Source organism: Suricata suricatta, chromosome 1 (assembly GCF_006229205.1).
Source record: "Suricata suricatta isolate VVHF042 chromosome 1, meerkat_22Aug2017_6uvM2_HiC, whole genome shotgun sequence".
In the NCBI taxonomy this organism is placed as follows: domain Eukaryota; kingdom Metazoa; phylum Chordata; class Mammalia; order Carnivora; family Herpestidae; genus Suricata; species Suricata suricatta.
The window spans coordinates 175,800,141-175,827,133 of NC_043700.1; the positions used below are offsets into that span (position 1 = coordinate 175,800,141).

A 26,993-nucleotide genomic window follows, 5' to 3' on the forward strand; every position below is an offset into this window, starting at 1 on the left:
GAAGCTTGCATGTGGTTTTTGTTGTTTAACCTAAGTGAGGTATGTAATTGGAATGCTCCTTTTGTTCAAAAAGCATGTATTCAAGAAACGCATATTGCTTCTGAGCTTCATTGAGTAACCTCTCTTTAGGTATTAATGGAATGAGTGAATAGAAGCTTCCATTTTGCCTTGTCTAGTATCACTCAATGGCTGATTTTATGTTAAATTATATGTAATTGCCCAGCCATGTCAAAATATTAAAAAAATTTTTTCGAGAGCAAGAGAAACTAGCCCCATTATTCCCACTGCGTCTAGGAAAGGACATTGAGAGTCAAAGGAAGTAGACAACTGAGAGACTGAAGAGGGGGGTTCAATTATGAAAATATGTGAAACATGCAGAAATATTTTCTTAAAGTCCAAAGAAAATAACAGTTATATAAAGTTCTGCCATCTAATTGCATCCACTGTTAGCATTTTTTAAATACGGTTCAAATAAAACTGTGATATAAGTGGATATACATTTCTGTATCCTGATTTTCTCCCTTATGTAACTTACAGTCATGTTTTTGTGTTACTGAAAATTTATAGCAGTTTAATATCTTCATCGGGGAGTAAACCATAATTAACTGTTCCTCTATTATTAGATATTTAGGTTGTTTCCATTATTTTTGTTGCACAAAATTGCAGACTTCTTAATTAGGTGATTGTTCTGGTTCAGATATTTATTTCCCTTCTTATACTTTTGTGATTTGCTTACACTTCCTTCTGTGTCATCTTAACTTGGCTTTTCCCCTAAGCCAAATGGCTTGGTCTATTTGGTCCTCTATCTCTTTAATAAAATTTCCACATCTTGACTGGGGGCCAGTCTCAAGCATAAAGGACCCAAGTGATTTACTGCAATTGGTCTCCAGGTCTTGACTCTGGTGTGGAAACATTATTGCCCTGAGCCCAAAGGATGGAGTTCTTGCTGCCTCTAGCCAAGAGAGGAACTTGGCTGGACATGGTCTTGCCTTTTAAAATTAAGTCTTAATAATTCATGGTTGCTTCCCCCAAAATGTGCTTTATATCTTGAATTGTCACAAGTTTCTTATCTTTTGCTACATAATGCTCTAACTGAACATGGGTTACTTTATATAGAAAACGTATGGTTTATTAACCATAGTGATAGACTTTCCATTATGAGCCTGCAATAGAATGATTCTCAGACATTCTGACTCTGACTTTAGTGTTTTCTACATGGGGTCTTAGATGCTGAGCAAAACCTGTGCCATACAATGGTGATCTTTCTTTGAAGAAAAACCTCGGTTTCTCTGATCCAGGTTGGATGCATAGCGTCATACATGTGTGTCCATCTATTGTTTGGAGGGGCCAAGCATGAACATTTTGAACATTTGCTACTTTAAGTCACATTTTTTCCTAATTTCATGTTATAATTTTCATGACAGATATCATTTGCTAAATGTGTGTTATTCTAAATCTATAGCTGCATACCTGAAGTCTCTCCTTTTGATTGATAGTTCAATTTATCGGTTAATGATCTCACTGGTTATGTCTTTTTTCTGGTCTTGTGGGCTCTCTTGATCACACTGGTGATCACTACTGCTGGTCTGGTCTGAGAGGCAGTTTTCATTCATTGAAAAGGTATGTATTGAGCTCTTGCTATGTTCCCAGGGACTACAGCTATGAGGAAAATAATTTAGAATGGGATATGAGGGGCTGGATGATGCCTCTAAGGTGCTCTGGAGGGGCTTGGGTGGCTCAGTTGAGCATCTGACTTTGGCTCAGGTGATAATCTCAAGGCTCGTGATTTCGAGCCCTGCATCGGGCTCTGTACTGACAGCTCAGAACCTGGAGCCTGCTTTAGATTCTGTGTCTTCCTCTCTGCTCATCCCCCACTTATGCTCTCTCTCTCAAAATAAATAACCATTAAATTAAAAAAAATGCTCCATATCACCATCACTAGGTGGACACATGGCCCACCCCATCAAAAAATAAGGGGAAAGCATGACGTCTGTTGCATGGGATTTTCTGCTGTTAATACTCCGTTCTGAACTTACTGGGTCTCTCTCTATGTCTCTGTCAGGCCCTGTTTCTCAACGGGCAGCATAAGTAAACAAACTCATAAACAACTAATCAGGTACAGCGTAGTGGTAAGTGCTAGAGAGGCATTGTGCACAAAACGTTAGGGCATTGTGAAGAACAGGGATAAATTTGGTGTTCATATCCTGACATTCACAGCTCTCCTGCCAGCTCTTGTTCTCTGTGTCCATCTTTCAGGATGTTGTGGGGTATGTGGGAAGGAATCGTTTCTAGCAAAACTATCCTAGGAAAACTGTTCACTGAGGAAAGCGGGTTCCTCTCTCTTCTTTTCCTCAAGTCCTTCTTTCCTTCCTTCCTTCCTTCCTTCCTTCCTTCCTTCCTTCCTTCCTTCCTTCCTTCCTTCCTTCTTGCCTGCCTGCCTGCCTCTCATTTATGGTTTCATTTATTCAACAAATATTTATGCAGCTACTGTTTACCAGGATGGCGAGATAGCAATGACAACACAGACAAGTGGACAGACCTATTGGTGCTGATCAGAGGACCGCCGTACAGTGCTCCACAGACAAATGTCTCCACTGCATCAAGCCAGGCTGGCATAGCAGGACCGCTCCTTTCAGCCCTTCAAGTCCTTTAACTCTTTGTTGGCCCAGTGTGAGTTTTATTAACGTCCTGCTGGGTTCATGGCAGGCCTTCATTAAGTACTGGTTGATCAGCGCTTGGCTGATTCATCAACTTTCCTAATAGATGTTCTAGTTTTCCTTAAAATTTAGTTTTCTGCATCTTTGACTTATATCACTTCCAGGCAGGGTCTCTGCAGGAGTTGACTCAATGATGGTCTCAGTTCTACATCTATAATAAGCAAATCCCTTAAACATTTATTTTTAGAGGTTATGCTCTACTCTAGCAACTTAATTTCACAGTAACAACGAACAATACATTTTCCAGTAAACACTTCAAAGCACCCATAGGCATAGAGTGAAGTTCGCTGCATTCAAGTAATCCAGAATTTAAACCACTCTAAGTCAGTTATTTGGCACACTCCCTTTCTTTCAGTGAGCTCAGAGCAACTTGCCTGCTTTATCTCCTTGATCCTCCTGTTATCCATTAGACATTCATGATGGGGGTTTCATCATTGCCTTACCCTCTGTGAGTCTGCAGGCAAAAGGATAGATTTTTATATTCAAAGACATTTTATGCTTTTGTATTTTAAAGATGAACTCATAAATACTTCTTTATTCTTTCTCTGTTTTCTCTTTATTTTTCTTTCTCTTGACTATCTTTCTCTTTGGCTTTTTCTTGCTTTACTCTCCTTGAATAGTTTATTATTTCTCTGTTGAAAGGATGGAACCCAAGTATTGCCCATTCTTAGGAAAAAACAGCCACAGGAGGGATTTCTGTGCCCCCGCTGGCAGGCGATTTGTCCTTCCCTTCGATCATGGTGTCTTCCTGTGTGTGGACCACAGGTTGGATTTTAAAAGCTGTGCCCTGTTAAATTGATAATGGTTCATTTTCAGAGCTGCCTCTGTGGTTATGGATCCCCAGTCTCTTTTGTAAGCCCTTTCCGGGGCCATAAACCTTTTTGGAGAGAGAACCTCTTCCTGGAGAGGGGCAGCTACCTCCTCGGCCTCCTCCCTGCTGATTTGATGACTTGGCCTCTCAAAAGGTTGTGCACACCGTGGATTCTTTAAAGCTTGTTTATCTGGGAAAGGGCTTTAGAAGGGAGATTGAATCCCTGCTGTCAATGACTCTTCTGAAACAGGGCCAGGGAGATAAGGAGAGTTCATGTTGCCAGGTAATGACCTTGCTTGGACCCACTTGAGCATCTTGTTGGGAGGGGCCTGGCGGAGTTAGTGACAGGATGACTATCTGCCCGTGGGGAGAGGGCTGTGTCCTTTCTGCTCCTAAAGGCCAAGGAAGAAGAGAATTGATTCACATGGAGAGTTTTCCAACTTTCTGGCACAAAATGCTTTGGTTTATTCAAGTTGTTGGGGTCACTTAATATTTATTAAAGAGTCTCCTATGAATGAGATGCCAGTTGTCAGCCTTTACTCCAGCATATTTCACTCCTCAGAGGAGTAGAGGCAGTGGGAACACTAAGGTCACGGATGTACTCATTTCGTGAGCACCTCTCGAGTACCTTGCAAGGGCCTGGCTCTGCTTTCGGTTCGGTGGAACCATAATAAAACATACATGACATTGTCATTTCCTCCTGAGTGTTTGAATCATACTAGGGCCCAAGGCAGAGATGAAGCAGCTAGAAAATGGTGCTTGGCTTTGTTGAATTGAGCTTCACAAGGAGATTGATTTGCAACATTCTTTAAAATCACAATGAAATTAGAAACACCCTTGATGTCCATCAGTAGGGGAATGTTAAAAATGATGCTATAACCATACTGCAATATTCTGCTCTTGTTAAAAAGAATGCTATAAATAGAACTATAAGTAATGACATTGAAAGATTGCCTAGACAACAGTATTGTTAAGTGAAAAAAGCTTTCTTTGTATTGAACTTTGTATTGAAGAGAGATTTCCCTAATATTTACATGTGGACTTTTGTTTTTCTGTTTCATAAGGATAATATATTCATGTATTATATAACTTAAAAAGTTAATAGAGAAGTAAATACTAGATTATACAAGATCAGAAGAGAGGAGGGACAGAGTGAGTATTCTCTCCTTCTTGATGGTGGATATTGGACCACTGCTTTATTTGAGCAGAAGGCCAGGGGTCTGGCTGGAGACTTTTCTTCTCAGTCCTGGTCTGGGGGTAGCTGTGGTAATCAATATGACTTTATCTTTTCCCACTCAGTAGGTAGCCTTTTCCTTTTGGTAATGATTTCTTTCACTGTGCATTATATAATATATACCTATGCATATATATACATAGAATTGAAATATATATTGGAATTATATATATTGGAATGTACATAATGGAATATATTTATATATGTAAATATATATATATTTCCTTCACTTGCATTATAGATATATAATGGAATACTACTCATCCATAAATAGGATGAAATCTTGCCATTTATGACAATATCGATGGACCTTGAGGGTTTTGTGATATGTAAAATAAGTCAGACAAAGAAAGACAAATTTTCTGTGATTCCATTTATATGTGAAATCTCAAAAACAAAACAAATGAACAAAAACTGAGAGATACAGAGAACAGATTGGTGGCTGGCAGAGGAGAGAGGGATGGGAGGGGGCTAAATGGGTGAAGGGGATCAAGAGATACAAACTTGCAGTTATAAAATAAATAGCTCATGGGGATGATATGTACAGCATGAGTCAATAATATTGCATAGTTGAAAATTGCTAAGGAAGTAGATATGGAAAGTTCTCATCATAAGAAAAACATTTTTTTGTAACTCAGTATTGTGACAGATGGTAACTAGACTTATTGTGGTGATAATTTTGCATGTATACAAATATTGGATCATTATGTTGGACACCTGAAACTAATCTAACGTTATAGGTCAATTACAGTTTAATAAAAAATGGCTGACTCTGCGTGTGAACAGCACCCAGGGGAAGGGACCCACCATTTGTCTTCATTTTCTCCTTTCATCCCACATGTGGGTTAATGGGAATGAACATTGGCTCCTTGTTCTCAAGAAAGTAAGAGCCTGGGGGTGTCTGGGTGGCTCAGTCTGTTAAGCTCTTGATTTCAGCTCTGATCATGATCTCGCGGTTCGTGGGATCAAGTCCTGCATCAGGCTCTATGCTGACACCACGGAGGCTGCTTAGGATTCTCTCTCTCTCTCTCTCTCTCTCTCTCTCTCTCTCTGTGCCCCTCCCCTCACACTTGCAAGCTCCCTCTTTCTCAAAATAAGCAAACATTAAAAAAAAAAAGTCAGAACCCGAGGTATAGGGTCCTTTTCTACTATTACTTTTTTAGATCTTGACAACTGCTGAGATATGAAAAAACTAATATTGTGTTTATGGCTCCAATTTTATTTTACACTAATACTAGCCACATGCCAATAGGAAATACGATACATCAAGGTTATGTAGTTTTGTGGCATATAATCTCTATATATTAGAGATTAGATGCTATTTGAATGTGTATGTGTTTTGTCTCTTGACAAATTATATGCTCATTGAAATTGGGGATATTGTCTTTTGAGCTCATAGATATCCTCTAGAGTTGTGTAGAGAGGTAGCTTTTTACATAACAGACACATAATAAATGTTTGTTGATTGAATAAAAGTTTGGATTAATGAATGGAGTAAATAGTCTCTGAGTTTTTGTTTTCATACATCAGCTCACTAAAAATGAGGCTATGGAATGAAAACAATAAGTCTTACCTTTCAAGTGAAATTTAGTTGAGCACTAAAAAAAATGAAATATTTTTAAACAGTATGAAAAATACAGACTAATATAACAAATGCCTAAGAAATACCCATGTATCCAACATCCATACTTAACAAATGCTCACACTTTATCTTGTTTGCTTCTGATTTGTTTTTTTTTTTTTTGCTTAAGAAATGACACATTTTAGATACAGTAAAACTCCATTTGTCTCCTTTCCAAGCCCATTAGCTTCTCTCATCTCTGAAGTAACCGTATTCCACAGGAAGCTATTCCTATTTTCATACTTTTACTTTTTATGGAAGAGTATACTCCACAGTCGAGAGTTTTGTGAGTTTCAAAATGTACCCAATAGTGTCGTGATGTATGTACTCTTTTGTGACTTGCTTTTTAAAAAACATAACATTTCTCCATGTTGATTATGTAAATCAAATTCATTCTACTCTCTTATAAATATATTCCATGATTTATTTGCTGCTTATAGACATGCATTCCCCTATTGATGGAGACCTAGATTTGCCCCAGTTTTTCACAGTTATCAATTGTGCTGTTAATTACATCCCTGTGGATGTCCCCTTTGGTTTGTAAGAGCACTCCTCTTAGGTGTCTGTCCAGAAATGAAATGGCCCAACTATGGGGCAATTATACCTCCAACTTTACTAGACAGTAGTAAATTATCCTCCTGAAAGGCTGCACTAATTGCCATCCTCACCCACGGTGTTGGAGGATGTCTGCTTCTGTACATTTTCACTAACACTTGGTATTAGAATCTTTCACATTTGATTTTTTAAAGGGATTTATATCTGGCTGATGAAGGCTGTGTTACAGAATTCAATCCCTGCCAATGTGCTTCATGGTCCAGATGTGTGTAATGGAACACAGCCATCTGAGCATCCCCAAAGCCATCCCTTTTCCCGGGAGTGCATGTACTGCCTTTCAGTGGCAAACTCTTCCTCATTCTTTGATGCCCAGTTAAAATGTTCCTGCCTCTGTGCACTTTTTGTTCCTTCTCCTTACTCACGTAGTTCTCTGTAGAGATCTCAGTTGTTGCATTTATGCTGTTATATTATTATTACTTTCTATGGCTGTTTTTATCACTGGACTGTAAATTCTCCAGGACAGGGATGATAGGCATGGAGCTCAATGCAAGAGAATTTCTTGAATATCTTGTATGGGCCTGGATCTGTATTAGGTGCTGTGGAACCATAGCAATAACAAAAATATATGACATAGCCTCTCCATCCTGAGCATTATTTGACTTGTACTGGGGGCCCAAGGCAGAGTTTTATGAAGCATCTAGAAAACAGAACCTGGCCATATAGAATTGAGCCTCTCACTTCTGATACCCTAGCACTTACCCTGGGTACAGTTCAGTCAATGTTTACTACCTAAATACATGAGCAAATAAAGTAATAAATAAGTTAATTCACCCAACAGAATCTGCCAAGCACTTTCCTAGGTGTCAGGATGGAGATCCAGCCTGTCAAATCTGTGTTCTCACTGAGCGTATGTTGGGATGGGAGCAGGAAGGGAAAAGGGATAGAGGGTAAATAACTCAACAAATCATATACACTATGACGGGATGGAAGCTTCAGGAAAAGAAATTCGAGCCAGGTGATAGAGAGGTAGGTAGCACATGCTGATGCTACTTTGTACCTCGTCCCTCCAGGCCACCTCTGAGTCAGCTGCGGCTGAAGAATAGGTCCCTTGCTTGTGACAGTTTCCCATTTCTGTCTCCTTCTAAAGCTCTCCTGGGAGAGCAGCCCTCCCTCAGCCAGGATTAGCTGCACCAGCTTTCTCTCCTGCCCTGTTCCATCTTCACTCTGGCGCCCTAGAATCACCTCTAATAATAATACTCTGCTGGTAAGTCCTCGCCTCAGGCTAGAGGAGCCTAAATGAAGACAGAGGATGTAAGGGGGGCTGCTGATTACTAGTGGGCAGCTACAGAAGGACTCATTGTGTGGGAACCTAAATGAAAGGGGAGTAAGCTGTGGACACCTGGAGGAAAGATGTCTCAGAGAGAAGGAAGAGCAAGTCTAACCCTAGACCTAACTCCGAGGTGGGGGTGTGCATCTGCTGTTTGAGGAACAGCTAGGAGAGACAGCTGAAGCAGAGGTAAGTGAGAGAGAGAGAGAGATTGAGAGAGAGAGAGAGCGAGAGCGAGCGAGTGAGCAGGACATGATATCAGACTAGGAGCAGGAACCCTGCAAGCCAAAGTAAGGGGTTTCATTTCTTTTTCGATGGAATGAATGAATTGGATGGCTTTGATCACAGGAGAAGCAGGATGCAGGTGAGGTTTTAAATGAATGAATGCATGTACGCATATGCATGTATGACTGAAACAGGCTTAACAAAATGTTTGATTATTTAGAGATTCCAACTGATGAAGATCTGAAGGGCAATTGTACTTCATGAGACAGTATGGAATGGCAACCACTTATTCTAGTCAGGGACCGACAGGATTCCAAACTTAGATATCCCTGAAATTAGCTGCTGTCAGAAGTTGCTTTGCTTTGGTAGGACTGTGAAGGAGGGAGAAGCAGGAAGAGCGCTGGAATTTGAGGACAGCTGGAATTTCTCTGGGTATTGAGGATTTTGGAAAATTATGTTTGAAGGTCTGCAAAAAGGTCACAGATGACTTGTTGCTTTGTGATAAGTGGGTTTAAGTCAGCACATCTGCTGCTTAGCAATGTCCTCCTCAGGTGGGCTGCCAGGAAAGGTAAGCTTCCTTCACAGAACCAAACTCCCTAGCTAAAGGGAATGTTAACTAAATTCGTCAGGTTTGCAAGAAACTGCTAATTGGCAGCTCAATTGCTTTCTCGTTCTCCATGACAAAGCCCTGCGGGGTTGTTGGGTTCCAATAGAAGTTCCTCCTTTGCAAGGTGGCACCTTCCTACTTCATTGCTGGGATTTCTGTAAGAGGTGTTTATGGTATTTATTCACTGCTTTGTTGAAAAATGAGCACCTGCATTGAATCACAGAATGAAATGACTCAGAAATGATTTCCTTTCCTCTTTTTTTTTAAAGTTTATTTTTCAGAGAGAGAGAGGGTGGGGAGAGAGTGAGTTGGGGAGGGGCAGAGAGAGAGAATCGGAAGCCAACTCCATCCAGTCACTGCAGAGCCTCCCTGTAGGGAGGGGGGTTCTCACGAACCATGAGATCATGACCTAAGATGAAATCAAGAGTCAGATGCTTAACTGACTGAGCCACCCAGGCTTAGGAGCAAAAGGACCTAGTATTGTAGGAAAAATCAGAAAGACTGTGTGGAATTACGAGGGCCGAGTGGTCAAGGTGTGGGCACCAACCTACCACCTGGAGGAAGGAACATGATGAAAATTCTAAGGAGAGAAATGCCCCTTTCCCTTGCAGAAACTCAGGAATGAATAATCTTACACTAATCTGACTTTCTCTGGGCCTCCTGTTCATTTGCTCTGTGTGCATTAAATTTATCATCACTGGCATAGCTGGAAAATGGAGGTCAAATTTCAGTTTGGCCTGCAATGTGATAAAAGTGACCTGCAAAAGGTAGATGATAGGTTGTTATTTTATGCCCTGGAAAATAGCAAAGATCAGTTACAGCTTTCTCTGTGTCCTCCTTTTTTTTTTTTTCTTTTTGGATGGCTGATACTAACTTTCCTTAGTAATGCATCATAAATGCACACCCTGATTTGTTAGAAGGGTGGTCAAGGTTTAAAACAAGAGCGATCTATTTCTAACTGGCAATTTCAATCAGTACAGGTTGACGAGGCACCTTTTGCTGTGGGAGTTCTTTATGGAACCACTGACAAGTCATAAAAATACCCAGCACACAAGCGTGACATTCAAACACACTGTCTCTTCTGCTTATAGTTCATTGACTCCCAGAAGTCATCTATTTATAGCAATTAATGATTTCTAAGCAATTAGATCCCCCTGTTTCAACAACTATCATGTTGTAGGATAAATCCTTCCCCACAGAAAGGCATGTGGCAGGCAGTTTCGGATATGGGAATCGAGGCCAGAGTTGGGACACAAGAGGCAGGTGAAGAAATCTTTTCCTCCAGCACTTGACGTGGGTAGGAGTCACATCAAATAAGGACAGTCGGGAATAGTCTCCACGTCAGCAATTTTTTAAACTTAGATAAGAATTTTTTTTTTTACCTCTACCTAGTCTTGCCTCCAGGGTGAGAGTGATAACACCTGCCTGTCCCTTTTCCAAGGGACAGTCCAGCCACAGCACTGCACCCTTCCCCACTGGGGGTCCTTCATGAGTCAGTACTCCTTTAGCTTTGCTTTGCTTTGTAAAGATCACTGCAAGGGCTTATCTTGGGTAATTGTTATTACTACCATCTGCATTACGGTATAATTACCTTTCCAAAATGCTAGATCTCTTTAGCTGATGTTTAAAGATAAGTAATAGCCAAATAATTGCAAAGCCTTTGGATATAGAGCAGGAGTTCTGCAATAAAAGGTGGGCTGTGTTTATAGCATGTGTTTTTCTCTCCTGTTTTTATTTTTCCTCCTTTCCCTAAGATTGGTAGAAGAGTGACTGATTTTCCTCCTCAGCTCTCCCTTTATTTTTAGGCAGACTGATGACTAAGTCAATGTTGTAGAATTTATCCTGATCCCAATCTGATATCCATCCTACACAACCGGCGGGATGCGGACTGTGGCATTTAATAAAGTTAACTTTCTTTAATCAGAAGTCATGACGGGTAAATTCTCTTTCTATTTCCGGGGACCTCGTGTGAGGAAGCAGAGATGGATTACAGAAAGGCCCCATGGCCTCATTCGGATCAGGCAGGCAGATTCGGTGTCATCTCTTCCTGACTCCTTAACTTTTCCATAAGCTGTTAATTGGAACTTCTTTCTTTGTAGCCTGGGATGTTCTGAGGTTCAGGCTACAGTTTGGTGATTAAGCCTTGAGAGTATTTTCTGTATTAGCATGATCAATCAGAAGAATCATAGCTATGTGCAAACCTGGGGCTGTTGCTATAAATCCTACAGTATCTAAGACACAAAATTATGGATGGTGAGGCATAATAATGAGGAGAATGGGAAATGAAGAAAGTGGGGAGAAAAATATGGACTGATTGATAATAGAGAGGAAAAAAAAGGATGGCAATATCATCGTGGTTTGCATAAGAAAACAGTCATGAATTTATGGTTTTAAATTTGCTATTTTAAATTTTACTTGTTGGTTGACATCCTTGCTTTTCTGGAAATTCATTTGAATTAGCATATCTGGCCCAAATATTTACCTCCCTGAGATCTTAAACAAGTAAGGCAGATGAATTACTTTGAGCCATGTGGACACAAGGAGTAGGTACCATATGCTCACAAAATTTGGGGTAAGTACTAGCTTGTTAAATACCATCAGTCCCCAAACTCCTCTTTGCAGAGAAAACTTATGGCAGACATAATACTATTATTATGAAGATACTTAAAACTTGCAACCAGTGGAGGGTGACTTTGTGCCACCACGTATACTAGGCTTTTTATTAGCATTATCTCATTTAATTACAAAACAGCCCTATGAAGAAATTTATTATCCTTTCAATTTTACGGATGAGGAAACTAAACCTTAGAGAGTTTAACTAACTTGTCTAAACTCATATAGTTAGCAAAGCTGGTCTAAGAGACTGTGCTGTTAATTACTTACATATAGTATATGGAGTCTATTCATCTAGCAAACTAGATGAGATACCTATGTCCTATCCACAACGATTTCTGTATCTAAACAGTTATATATTTATATATGCCAGGATTTATAATGGGCAAACTAGGAAAGGAGCTAGTTTTTAATTTCTTTAAAAAAAATCTCACAACTAACCATATTCTCCTCTCTATGGAGACAACGTACTTGAAAACGTTTTGGTGGGCTAGTATTTTTTTACAAGGTTGAAGACTGCCCTCTCACCAGCTGAAATAACATCCCTTCTCTCACTCCATTCCCACCGCTGATTAAATAATTTAAAAGCATTTCATATAGCCCCATTTTAAGAAATATCTGCACCCATATGAGCTGATATTCAAGCAGACAAATTGTGTAGTTTCATAATTGTGCTTGTGTGTACATGTGTGCATGTGTGTGTGTCTGTTAAGGAAGACTGAAAATGTGCTTTACTTCCTAAAATACATGCTTACCAGTGTCTGAAATTCTTCTATTAGGTCTTCATTCTTTTTGTATAACATTTTATCCCATGTTTAAGGACAAAACTCCAGGAAGGGGTGCTATAGTAAACCCTGCCCCTTATTGCAAGCAGTCTTATCAGATGTTTTCCAGAGAAGCAGATTGGATAAGCCAGACTCAGAGAGTGTGAGGTGAGTGGAAATCTCATGGATGTTGGTGGGAGCAGGGGGTTGGAGAATAGAAGAGGAATGGCAAGAGATATAAAGGCAAACTCCACCTCCTTCTCCATCTTTCATTAAACCAGCTCTAACTCTGATTCTTCATTGGATTAACTGAAGAAAGGGTTGATTCAGTGCCGTCTGCTTTAACAGAAGTTTGCATACTTGGTGCTAAGAAAATACGTTCTTCCTGGTAGAGAGTTGCCCGGTCTATGGTCTTTCTTCTTCTTTTCTCTTGATTAATTGTACATGATCGATTGATTGGTGCATACTTTGTAGGAGTCACTGTGCAGTGCTGGAGCACCAAGAACAGGCACATTGCCTGCTCTCATGGAGCCCCTAGTCTGGGTGGACACCCCAAGCATCAGAGTGCCCTAGGCTTCATAAAGCTCAGACAGGGACTGACTCAGCCCAGAATAGTTGGGATTGATTTTATAAAAGATGCTGTTGAACTCTGGGTCCTGAAATATGAATGTGGAAGGAAGCAGGGTGTGGACACTTCTTAGGGAAGCATCATCATTCTGGAGTCAGAATTTTCAGGTCTTGATGAAGCCTGATAGAGCTTGCAGTTAGTAAGGGTAAAACAGATGAGTTTCTGGAGTTTCTGGGGGTCTCCGTGCAGGACATTCCCAGCCAGAATGCACTTCTTTGGAAGGCTGGGGGAGAGGCTGATGATCTGAGTCCTGTGTCCCTTTCTCTTGCATTCCTCTGGCATCTTTGGAATCGATGCCAGCTACATTTTAAAGCAAAGGTACCACTTTTCTTTTCTTGTGCTGAATACCCCAGTCACTGAAAACTGGCATGCCCTAATACATTCCCAGCTTTGGCCCTTGCTATTTGTTTGGGAGTTACAGCTGGGGGACAGCTCAGGGAAAGACAAATACATGCCAAACAGATACCTTTATGCATTTTAAGCACAGAAAACCAAGAAGGCCTTAAAAAAACCCAAATAGTTTGATAGTTTTGAGAAAAGTTACTAACTACTCCTAAATTTGCATTACAACTTAAACACGCTAAAGCTTTTGCATTTATAGACTCAGTAATTGATCTAGATATCTCTTCTTTCTTTCTCTTTGCTAATGTTCTGGTGCTCAGAAAAACAGCATTTCTAATTTACATGTCCAAATTAGCTTCAACTTACTTATATTGAATGATAATAGATTTCTTTTTCTTATAATTAATGTTGTCTGAAAACATAATACAGATTTAACTTATCATTGTAAAGATCTTAAGATTTTAATATTTTTGCAGAGGCATAAATACAGTGTAGCTATAATTATTTCATTATGTATGTATAAAAATAGGATACGGCAAAAAGCACATGCTTTCCCTCACTGATTACTCTTAATGTCTCCCAAATTTCCTGATTTACAATATTCTCTAAGGATGTAGATTTTTCTAATTGAAGTACAGTAATTTGCATATTTTTAGACCTTGTTGACACAGTTAATTGATATGTCATTACTTATATCATGCTGAATATAATTTACACTCTTTATTCACGGCAGACTTACAATGCTGTCCTTTTGGGGAAGAATTCACGAAGTAATGTTCTTTGTCTTGCTTTTCTCTTTGGCTTAGCCAACCTTTGCCTAAGGAAAACTGGAAGGAATAATGGCCAATTGGCAGGGTTTTCTATTTAGCAAAATATTAACCATTAACATAATAATCTAATAAATTTTAGCACTGGTGGTAAAAAGTATATTTTTCTAGCAGTCTGCTAGGAAAGTCCTTTTCAAACGATTTTCACATATGATCATTTCAGTTAATCCTCCTGTAATACTTGAGACAGGGATCGTTACATTTCTTTTACTAAGGAGCAAATGGAGGCTAAGGGAGGCATGAAGACTCGTCCAAGGACACATAGCTAGAAGATTGCAGAGCTGGGATGGGACACAGTTCTTTTGTGTCTCCAGGACAGGTTTTTTCCCACTACCAGAGAGGTAAGGAAACAGGACTAGAGACATATGAGAGAAAGAACAGGAAAGTAAGAAAGAAATACTGGGGAACTGTGGATCCAACACATAAGCTTAGTAATGGGGTAAGTTCATATCAGCAGTGTCCATTTAGGCATGTTCGAAAAATCTGGTGCTCCTTGGTACAGTTGTCCAGTTCTCTCTCTCTGAGAACTCTGAATGGGAATGTTGTGTCTTCCCTAGGGGCTGGGCTAAGCTTTTTGCCTCTTTGTTACTCCCACAGTGCTTTGCTATTTTCAAATGAGGCACTCAAAAATAATTGTTGAATGAATGAATGGCATTCTTCAGAAGTTGGAGTTATAGACTCATTGTTCCCCTGATGGGCTGTGATTAGATCTGTGCCAGCTTCGGCCACCCACACCCTCCAAATCACACAGGCCTCCTTTGCAAGGTAGAATTACTTTTTGCCTTTCTCCTTTTTCTTTTCTTCTAAGCCCCATTACTCAGGCTGGAGAGTTCTCTTGTTAAAAAGATGGTTGGAATTTGGCCTAGCATTTACGTGAATTGCTAAAGATGTAGTATCTGCTTTTGGTGGATTTCCAAGTGTGCGATCCATCCAAGCAGCTGAAAATCACAACAAATGGAGTTCAGAAAGCATGCAAAGGTGAGACATTATCGTATAATGGAAAAAGCATCAGCCTGGGAGTGAGATAGACCCAGGCTTGGGTCCAAAATCTGCCATTTGCTAGCCATGTAAACCCTTGTAAATCACCTCTCTGAGCCTCAGTTTATTTTTCTGCACAGTGGGACTCTAGTTAATACTTCCCTCCGAAGGTGGGTCAGAGATAAGTCATGTAAAATGCCTAGCTGAGCACCTGGTGCCTACTGGATTTTATTTCTCTCCCCCCTCATTCATGTTCAGGCTGATGTTGACCCCATTTAGATGAGGTGTAACTTCTGCTCAAAGAACACATATAGCTCAGTTCTTCATGATGCAGGATCATGTGTTATGGGTTTGCACTGAGAATGTGTAGCCCTGCCTGTTATTCACCATGACCACAAGTGAATGGGCCATTGCTGTCTTCCTAGTGGCTGGGAGCTATGCTCATCTCAAGGAATCTGGGGATCACTGTCCTACTCCATTTTACAGAAGGGGACAGTGTTTGGAAACCAGTTAGGATCCTCTTGCTCTCTTTACTTGGAAACTCTTTTTCTGATCAAAGTCAGACTAATATTTCTCTTGAGGGTGTTGATTAATCTCCACCAGCAAGTGGGAAATATGCTGAGCTTGATTAGAGGATGAGGGCTGGCCACTGGCTGTTGAATTCCTTTATTTCTAGAGAGACTCAGTGGTGGAGTAGCAACAGCCCAAGCTATGGAGATTTGCACCTGAGTCCTGCCTTTGGCTTTCACCTGTATGACATGCGGAAGTCACTCCACCTCTTTGAGTCTGTTTTCCCCTTTGTAAAGTGGGGATAATAAGAGCTGATTTACAGAGCTTGGAGAGAATTAGCACCTGGGAGTCAGTAGGTGTTCAAAAAATAATGGAGGTAATTATTTTTATTGTTTTCATGAGACTACTTACAGGTCAGGTGTATCCGTGAGTGAAGTTGGTAGCTGCCCAAAGTGATTTTACCAAAGACTGTCCTATAGCAGAGGACTACTAGCCAGGGGTTCACAATTCTTATAAGCCTTTTGTAACTCTGGACATTATGATTGGCTTATGATTTGAAGCTACCTGGGAGGGAAACTCCTTACCTAGGGGCCACTTTAGCAAGGATTTGTTTATTGGATCAACCAATTCCCCATCCTTTATAACCTAGCAGGAAGTGGCAGGTCATGCAGAAATGGGATACAGAACAGATGTGTTTGGGAAGAGTCTGCTAGGAAATGCTTGAAGACAGAGTGTTGCCAGGTGAAATCCTTTGCTAAGGAGCCCAGGGCAGTGTGGCTGGGACACCGTGGAGCATACTAGGGCAGTGAAAGAGAGTTAGGGCTACACATGATTAAATCCATGAAATCCAGTGTATGCAAACTGAGGGCCCTTTGTGCTAGCTACTGTGTCAAGTGTCAGCACGGAGACCTTTGACTAAGTCATCCTCTGTTCTCAGGGTGCTTACCACCAGTGAACAAATGGTAAATGCAAGTGGAAATAAGATAACCACCTATGCAGGTATTATACAAGAATCATAGCTAGTCTGATGAATGAGTTCTCATGTAGAGCAAGAGTGATTAGAGAAGAATTCCTGGAAGATGTAACATTAGAAGGACCTGGAAGTCTGAAAAAGACAATTGCCAAAGGCTTCAAATTTCATATTCTCACCAGAGGATGGACTAAAGCACTTAGCTAGGGCTTTCTCAGGGAGTGCATCAGAACTTCTTGTGTTTATAGTTTTATCTATGTTTGTGAAGTGAAATGGAGAATCCAAGAAGTTATTTGAATCATTCAAGTCAGTTTTGAAGCAATATTGGAGACTTTACTTGAACTGTCCGGTAGCTATTTCCCCCAGGACTGTCGCTGTTGGTGAAAAGAATGATGTAGATAAATGTTGTCAAAACACTAATGGAGCATGGGGTTTTCTTAAGAGTTAGTACCTTTTCCTTACCCCCATTGTTTCCTTGGGGAAAGCTTGATTTTCTCTGAGATGGGGAGAGTAAGGATTCCTTACTATGGTGATTAGTAGAATTCTCTGGTAGCCTGAGACACCAGTGATCTGGTTCTTGCCTGCCTCATGGCTTCTCTCTCGTGCCATTTTCTCCCCAACTCATTGTGTCTTAGTTACATTGCCTTTTCTCAGTTTCTGGACTATTCCATATTCTTCATCTCAATCTTTTGCATGTATTTATCTCTGAACCTGGAATATCTTTCCTGCACATTTTAACTAACCAACTTATACTTATCCTGCAGTCCTTATTTTAAATATCACATCCTGAAAAGAATCCCTCAACTTAAATTGGGTCATTATGTTTTTCTCTTTCATGGACCCTGGTACTTGTCCTTTGGGTCATGTATACATATTTGTGGTTGTATATTTACTTGTATACTTAACATTATCTCCTCTGCCAGACTATGAGCTCCAGAAAGGCAGGAAACACATCTATTTGTTTTTTATTCCTGATGTATAAGGATCCATAGAGTGTCTACAACATAGTAAATGCTTAATCCACAAATACTAGTTACTAGATGAATGAGTGAATCATTCAATTGTTGATGTGGAGGAGACCTCAGCAGACAACTGATGTGAAAGCTTCCCATTCTTAGAGGAGGACATTAAAACTAAAGGTGTGAAGCAACTTAAACCAGGTCAGGTTACACAGGCTAAGAGCTAGTTGGGTAGAACCAGGACCAGCAACTGGATTTCCTGAATTCCAAACCAATGATTTTTCTATTGGGCCATTTTAGAGGTAACCTGTAGTGGTGTCATAGTGAAGATTCTTGAGTCACTAGCTGTGTGACCATAGGCAAAGTACCTACCTTCTCAGAACCTCAGTTTCCTGATCTATATAAATGGGCATAAGAAAGATAACCCATCTCATAGATTGTGAGAAATGAGGAAATTTGGGTAAAGCACTTAGACAAGTGCCAGCTCAGGGAGAGTACTCAGTAATCATCATCACTACATCACCACTGTGATCATCATCATTAGTAAAATTGTCATCATCATCATCTTGAGTCAATGAGGCCATTTGGAGAGTGACATCCTCTTAAGATACATAGGCAAAGAGAACTAGAATTCGTGGCATTTTATTTCTCTAAAACCCAAAAGTCCCTAGAGATGCAATGGGAGCTGCAGTGCATGGTTCTCTCTTTGGGGGGTCATGTTTGGCAATGATAAAACAGATGTATTTAAAGAAAGGCATATTGAGTTTTTTTGCAAATGGATGCTCATCTGGAAAATACTTTTGGCTGCACATGCAAGAGCAGCCTCAGTGGTCAGAGCAAGTACACATACTTTTTCGTTTGCATGTTTTTTTGCTGGCAGTTAGCTGCTCTCCTTCCTTGGTAGTCCTACCATGGGTCTGGTGACCAGTGGCACTGAATGGGTTAGAAAAGCAATCATGATGCCCTAATGCAAAGAAGTACATACTTGATGTGGCTCCAATGGGGCATCAACCTCTTTGCAACCTTCCTTCAGAGACTATTATGTGATAATAAGGCATAACAGGAGTCTTTCCTTACCATGGGCCAACCACTGTTCTAAGCCCTTTCCCTGAATTCAGTCATTTTGAGAACCCCATGAGATGGGCTTCATTTACAGAGATTGAGGACACAGAGAAGTGGAGAGTGTGAATAAACTGCTCAGGTCACATGTGGCAGGAGCATGTGGCAAATTATGGATCTGAACCTAGGTGGTTTGATCCAGAAGTACCCACGCTCTTAATAATTAGGGGATCCTGCTTCAGGAGTCACAGCCATAGTATGCGACAGGTGGCATCACTTGAAGACCAAATACTTATTCAGAGGTGGCTTGACTAACTTAATGGTTTCATAGAAGGGCCCTCTTTGCATCCAGGGGCATTTGGCACTGTGTGTACCTGTCTCTCTTTGTCTCTATTAATTTTTTTCTCTTATCTCTCTTTTGCTCTCCCTTATCAGCTCTCCCTCTCCCCCTCCCATCCCCTACCCTCCTTCCACTTCATATGGGGCTAAAGTCTTCAATCTGTATACCAGCTGATAAGTGACATGTTCACCAGATGTATCAACATGCCACAAATTCACGAACATTCAAACTGAACTTGCCATACATGAGTAACTGAAGATCAGTTTAAGAATTTTTTTCCTTCTCCCCCCTTCCTCCCTCAAATATCTGTAAACAGAATCTGGCCCAAGGAGATTCCTCATACATATAATGCTTTTGCTGCCTTAAAGGAGAGAAAAAAAAAAGTAAAAATCTTGAAGTCTGGAAAGAAAGCAATATTCTCAACTAAAAAAAAATCTGTTTTCTCCAGCTATAAACATGCAATAAATCACCCATGCAAAGAGCCTAATCTCTACACTGAACGTTGGCAGCTGTTCTAACTCACTTTTTGGTCTGGTGAGGGGAGAAGTCCAACACCAATGTCATTACCTTTGAGAGGGATCAGGGGCTACATATTGATTGTGTGGATACAGAATACCACAATTTCATAGATGAGCACTTTTAAGGTTCTGGAGGCATGCTCATCTTCTTTCTTTTGGAGAATTCCAAGATTTGCTTTGTAAATATCAGCCTGATTTAGTCTTCAGTGTTAAGACAAGAAAATCATCTACCTCTCGGTTTCTCTTGGTTTCTCAGGTATATGACTTAAGAATTTTAATGATTTTGGAATTACATTGCGACAGACTGAGGTTTAAATTTTTTTTTTTTTTGTGGAGGGTCGTGAAGGACATAATTAGCCAAGTTTCAGGAAATATCTGGTATTTCATGAGGGAAAATGTCAACATTTGGTACATCTGATGGTTTCATTTTATATGTGTGAAAACAGAGGCAAATGTCTGTATTTGAGGAGAGTAATTGTATAGATCAGTGTCGGTACTTTTCTTGAACACACTGTTAAAATAATAATTAAGCCTCCACACCTGTTAGACTGTGAACAAAATCCTCCTCTCAGAGAACAGTGCCTTTCAAGAAGCTCACTGTATCACCAGGATGAGGCTAGGAATGGTCCACAGCTCTCCTGTCTGATCTCCGTTTCCCACTCCTGTCTCCTTTTCTCCATTCTGATTTTTCTTCTTCTGCCATTTTTCAGCACCCTTGCCTCCTCCCTTTGATTTTCTCTTCTGGGGAAAGCTATTTCTTGACCCTAGAAAATGATTTTAGCTGGGCTATCTCAGAGTAGCACCTCCTTCGATGTTTCTTGAACCTGGTAGAATTTCAAGTAGACTCGACAGACAAAAAAAGAGGCGGCAGATGAAAAGAGAGGAGCATCACCAACACCGAGAACAGTATCTTCACTTCCATGTGCTCCAGGCTGAGGCTGGGCACAGAGGAGGAAGCTAATCAACCAGCAGGTATTTACTGAACATCTACTATGTGCAAGACACTCAACTAGGTCCTGGGGAGGTGCCATTTCTGCCCTTGGCAGCATGATGGGATTGGTCGTTGCAAAACGAAGGTAACTTGCACAATACCAGGTATGGATTAAGCACCTGCTAAGGGTTGGTTGATTAATTTCTCAGACTCCTTCTCAGTGTTAGTTTCCGAGTTCTTTAAGACCCATGGAGGTAGGAAGGAAAAATGTAGCTCAGTGCTCACCATTGGACCATCTGTTGTCTCACCAGAAAATAGAATATTCTTTTTTTTCCCCCAGTAGCTTTACATATTCCCCTTAAGAAGTCAGCTTTCTAACTTCCAACCTGAGATAATAAAAGTATGGAACTCTGGGTGAAATACTTAGAACAGTGCCAAACACATTATTATGTTCAATAATTATTAGCTACTATTACCATTGTTGTTGTTATAGTTCAATGGCTTCCTAGAATTTTTGTATCAACAATTCCAGGTAGCTCTGCAATACCTTTCCAGCATCACCCTGCATCTGATGATGCTGGAGGGCAGAAGTGCAAATAAGAAAGTTGGACATGAGATCCCAAGGAAGTGTGTTTTTTTAGGATTGTAGCAAAGGAAGATCTAGCAGGTTTTGTAGTTTTGTTTTGATTTTGTTTTTGTGTATGTAAGCGGGGGTTTTTCACATCAGGCCTCATGTACGTGGAGTTTTATATCTTTCCTTCAACTTGGAAACTGATTATTTACTAGAAAACTAGACTCCTGTAACATTTTATTTAAAAAAAAATTTCTGGCAGGCAAAGCACTAAGTCATATCTTGCATTTTTTTCTTTTATCACAAGCAGATTTTTTTCAAGATCGGATGTTCCTGATACGGGTAACAAGGTCACTGAAGGGAGAAGGAAAGGGCAGAGTAAGGAGTGAAAACCACGCACAACACAGGATTATTTTATATCACAGGAATGCTGCCTCACTTGCAGAAAGTCTGCTCTGAATATTTACATGTGGTTTTCACCACAATCTCGTGCCCATCAGGGTGCTAAAAACATGCCAAGCTTGCAGGAACCATTTGTTGATTGATATTCTTTGAAGGAACCTCCTCACTTTGTTTTATTTCTGTCTTCTGGTCTACCTCAGAATGTAGACTCTCCCTTTTGATTAAATGATCCTTCAGTATTTGGAAGGCATTATAGCCAAGAGTCTAAGTTTTGGAGCCAGGCTGCCTGATCCAGAGCTTGGATATCAGTCACTAGCTGGTCACCCTTGTGATCATAGGCAACTTACTAAGGACCCTGTGTCTTAGTGTCATCATCTGTAAAATGGGGTAGAAGGAATTCCTACCTGACAGATGTCTTAATATATGCAAAGTGCTTACAGCCGAGTCTGGTCCCTTTGTATGTGCTGTAGAAATATTTGCTCATGTTGTTCTTACTATCACCAGCTACTGAATCTTTTACTATGTGCCAGGCACTTTGATAAATGCTTTACAGCTAACATATCATGTTATCCTTATTTCCATCTGGTCTTCTTCCTATCTTTCCATTTGGAGTCATGTCCTCAGAAAGGCATTGCATAAACTATTTTATCTTCCTTGTAGCACTTGTGAGGGCCTGAAGCCATAGATGCTCTTTATTTGATTACATGTTTATTGTGTGACTCTCTGCACTAGGATATGAGTTATTGAGGGCAGAGACACTGTCTGACTTGTTTGCCATGTGACTCCTGGTGCCCAGGACAGCCTAGCACATAGTAGGTGCTCATAAATATCAGCTGATCAACTTGGTTCTCTTGCCCAAGGGAGATATTCCTAAGACAGTTGGCCATTTCTTAGGCGACTTGGTTTCTATGCTTTCTGCAGCCTGCTATTCATCTTATGTCTCTTAAAATGCAGTGCCAAGAGCTAAGCACCATATATTAGATGTGATCTTGTTAGCCCTGCGGGCTGTGGAAATGTTCCTTTCCTGGAAAATGGGTCTCTGGCTTATTTTCTCAGGGTGAGATTTCAATGGCTCTTTCATTTCTGTTTCAGTCATGTAGAGCACATTAGCTTCTGGCCAACTGGACTTTTTCATGAAGTAAGGTTTTTTGTACGTGGCTGTAGTTGACCATGGAGGACTTTGCTTTGAGCCTGTCTTTTTTTCTTTTTTAGAGAAAGAGAGAAAGTGAAAGAGGAAGTATATGAGCAGAGGAGAGGCAGAGACTGAGGAGGAGACAGAGAATCCCAAGCAGGCTCCACTCTCAGTGGAGAGCCTGATGTGGGGCTCAGTCTCACAATCCTGAGATCATGACCTGAGCCAAAATAAAGTTTGGATACTTAACCAACAGAGCTACCCAGACACCCCCCCTTTTATCCTTGTTAAGTTAAGTTTTCTTGTCTGTGTGCCTAATGTTCTGATTGTCATAATATCTTGGAACTATCATTCTGACATCTATCATAAGAGCTCTTTCTATTTTTATATACCCACACATAGTTAATCAGCATGATTTATCCACATTCCTTCCAGGGCCTGGAAAACATGTGGAGCTGAATAAAGCCTGTGGCACCCAGTCGAACTTCCCATATTGACATAAAAAAGAGATGATCTGAATTACCAACAATAGTAATATCCAGGGTTAATTAATACTTAGCACATGTGAGGTCTTGTTCTAAGTTTGAATGAATTAGCTCATTTAATCCTCACAAGGACCCTACCGGGTAACTACCATTATTATCACCATATTATGTGGAGAAAACAAACAAAAAAACCCCTGATAAGATAGAAACTGAATAATTTACCCAACCTGAAGTGGATTTGAACCTGTGGTTTTCACTCTAACAAATACCCTATGATAACTCTTGTAGAAACTAATCCATTAGTCAATACTCTTTGGTTACAGTGACTTTTGGATATTAGTAATTCACTTAAGTCTATGATCTTATTTTCAAAGAAACCATGGAGCATTTTATCCCATGCTTTAAGTTAAGATTTATTGTATTTATGGCATTTCCTTGATATTGCTTGTGAGAAATAATTTAAGGGGCAAAAATATGTTCCTAAGGGTGGAAGCTGTTTTTTTTTTTTTTGTTTTTTTTTTGTTTTTTGTTTTTTTTTTTTTTTTTTTGTGAACCAGCAGCTATCTGCTTGGATGAGGCACAGGCATCTTCTTTGTCCCAGAGATGTCATTTCTTGAGTCTTGATTTTGTAAATGACACAGAAGCAGTAGCTTCATTTTTTTTTAGTTTGTTTATTTATTTATTTAGGAAGAGAGAGAGAGAGAGAGCACAAGCAGGTGAAGGGCAGAGAGCAAGGGGGACAGAGAATCTGAAGTAGGCTCTGCACTCATAGCAGTAAGCCTGATGTGGGGCTCAAACTCTCAAACTGTTAGATCATGACCTGAGCTGAAGTCAGATGCTCAATTGACTGAGCCACTCATTGCCCCATAAATGGTAGCTTTAAATGCTTTTACTTAAGAGCTTATGTTGAGGATCAAATGTATTAAGAAAAGGTGTTAGGGAATTGAGAACAGTTCGACAGCTTTTGCACTTCGTCTTCTAGTTCACACGGATGAACTTTAATGGTTGCATGACCCCAGAGCCACCTGAGGACCTGGTGATGTTTACCTTGTCCTACGTCATGTTGCTTATTCAGGTCATGAGTGCTGGAAAGAGCCAAAAGCTCAGGTGGGGTCATGGAAATAATGTCTGCTTGTTGGGCCAAGGGCTAGAGCACTTGTGCATGGTTCTTCACATGGCAGGGTATTGCTCAACTAAGTCACCAATAGAACTGTCATCTCCATCAGAGTTCCCTTTGGCTATAAAAGCTTGTAAGTTGTTTTTCTCTTATAGCTGGTATTCAAAGGTAAAGACGAAGTTAATTAAATATGGGCAATGCAGTGTTTTCCAGAATATGCAAGCAAGGTGATTTACACATTTTTATTTTAACAGTTAGGTAGAAAAATATATAATTAGTTTATAAAACGTGATCTCATGCATATTATCACTTAAGATTAGGCAACATAAAAAATGTGAGTCAATTTGAATTCCATTTAAAGAAAAATATTCAGTAAATAGCAATATAGGTAGTTTGCAGATTAGCAAAGATTGTGAAAGTGATATGTAAATGAATAAGGTTTGGAGAATATTGGGCTAATGCAATGTTAATTAAAAACAAAATGTTGTGTATGTAAATGCCACTAAAACTTTTCATGCTTATTATATTTTCAGAGCTCAAATTGGGCATGTAGTCACAGTGGATGCAGTCATTCAAGTAAGTAAGGCAATAATGATGGTAAATGCTAGGCAGACATTGTTTCTTGGTAGAATGCTGGGTAGGATCTGGTAACGAATCTCTCTCTCTCACACACACACACACACACATACACACACACAGAGGAATAATTCACCCTACTCATTGTTTAAAGCAAGTAATTCCAGGGGCACCTGAGTGGCTCAGTCGGTTGAGTGTCTGACTTCAGCTCAGGTCATGATCTCATGGTTCATGGGTTCAAGCCCCGCATTAGGCTTTGTGCTGACAGCTAGGTCTGAGCCTGGAGCCTGCTTCAGATTCTGTGTCTCATTGTCTCTCTGCCCCTCCCCTGTTCATGCTCTCTCTCTGTCTCTCAAAAATAAATAAATGAAAAAAATTATTAAAGCAAATAATTCCATGTTTTCATCTTTTAATGTTACTTTAACACTTTCACCCCCAACATTTATTTTTTAATTACAAAGTAATCACTTTTCAGTAGCTAACAAAAAAAACATACCTGTTGAAACAGCATTGGCTCTTGGAACTCTTTTCAGCAATGTCACTGAGTCAGTCAGCTCTTGCTGTGTAACAAATTGTCCAAGATTCAGTAGTTAAAATAGCCACCTTTTTTTTCTAGCTCACAATTCTGTGGTTCTGCAGTTTGAGCTTGTGTCATCTGGGTTCATGCACATATATGCAGTGAGCTGATTGTTAGCTAGGCAGCTTTGATTTGGGGCTTGCAGGCTGTCACCTGGGCCCATGGGAGTGGCCAGGCCACATGCCTCTCATCATCCATCAGGTAACATGGGCTCATTCTCTTTACAGAAAGAATACGGACAGTGCAAGATCTCTTGAGCCAGAGAAGTAGTACATTACTGTTTCTAACACATTGCATTGGTCAAATCATGTTCCCAGCCTGGTTCAGATTCCGGGGGAAAGAGAGAGGGACCACAGAGTTACATTGCAGAGGGGAGTCGTTATAAGGAAGGGAAGCGTTGTAGCCAGTTTGTTTGTTTGTTTGTTTTTGTTTTTTTCCAGTCTGTTACAACCATTTGGCAAACATATCACCTTGGACAAGTCACTTCAGTTCTGTAGGTCGTGGTGTCCTTGTGTCTAAAAAAGAGATAATATACTAACCTCTCAGACTTGCAGCCGGGCCACACAAATCAGACCAGATATGTCAAAACACTTTGAAAACTACAAAGTCCCTTGAAAAAGATGTGGTTTTGTGCTTACTTTGCACAAATTCCCCTGTAGTACAGGATGTCATAATAGAACTTGCCTCATAAAGAGACATGAAGAGTCAGTAAGATGAAGACCGCAAACTGCTTAGCCCAGTCCTGGCACAAAGAAGGATTCCGTAAATGGCAGTGGCTCTTTTTATTATTAATAAAAAAAAATGAAGATAAGCTATAGGTGGAGAATACTGAGTAGGTTGTGATTAGAAAAGAAACAAAAACAGAAGACAAAATAAACACATCGTAGTGAATATGAGCTTACCCCAGAAATCTCCAACTGCTTTACTATAAAATGTATTTGTTCATCACCAGTTGATGGCTTTTGAAATCATTTATTTTTATTGTCTAACAAAGGGCACTTTGTTGAGTGCTTCATTATCTGTAGAAATGCTTTAGCATTTGCACCAAAACCCTTTGCTCAAAGACTGGCACTGGCAATACCTCTTAGTGATAATTTTCGAGTTAAGTATTATGCATCAGGTAAATGGTTGTGCATATAAATGGTCATTTTAGATTGTGCATTAGCAGGTAGAAATGGACAATCTTTTCCAAGAAATATTCAACTTTTTTTCCTCCCACAGTTAACTGCTTCAAGTAAAATTGTTGAGCATGCTGTGATGTTGTACAGAGTCAGATTAAAAAGAATAATAATAAAGATCTTAAAACCGTTAGCTCTTCTAAGAAAGGACTTGGTACATTTGCTATTTCCTTTTTTCTGCTCTACAGCCTCACACATGTTTATGATGTTATTTGAGTAATGCTAATATAATACAATATGCTAATAGCAGCATGTGATTTAGAACTTGTGGCTCTTACTCATTATGGGCATTGTTTTAAAATACAGACACCTAGGTATACATCTCTGGGTAATGAAGGGACATCTTTGCTTGCTGTTTCTGGCACTAGATTGTATGGCTCCGAATAAAATCTCAGTGAGTTGCAAATATGTAGTATGAA

At 40.1% G+C, this 26,993-nt stretch overlaps 1 protein-coding gene and 1 long non-coding RNA gene across 2 annotated transcripts in view; one reads left to right on the forward strand and one right to left on the reverse strand.

Moving 5' to 3' along the window:
* The window catches only part of PPARGC1A (PPARG coactivator 1 alpha), a 640,252-nt gene that overhangs the window by 232,962 nt on the left and 380,297 nt on the right, over positions 1 to 26,993 (forward strand). The gene's annotated exons all lie outside the window — the stretch shown is intronic.
* On the reverse strand, positions 9,474 to 25,405 carry LOC115298903. Its single transcript, XR_003911895.1, has 3 exons — positions 25,316 to 25,405; positions 14,184 to 14,271; positions 9,474 to 9,506 (listed from the first exon to the last, which is right to left on the reverse strand). It is a non-coding gene; the product is annotated as an uncharacterized LOC115298903 (long non-coding RNA).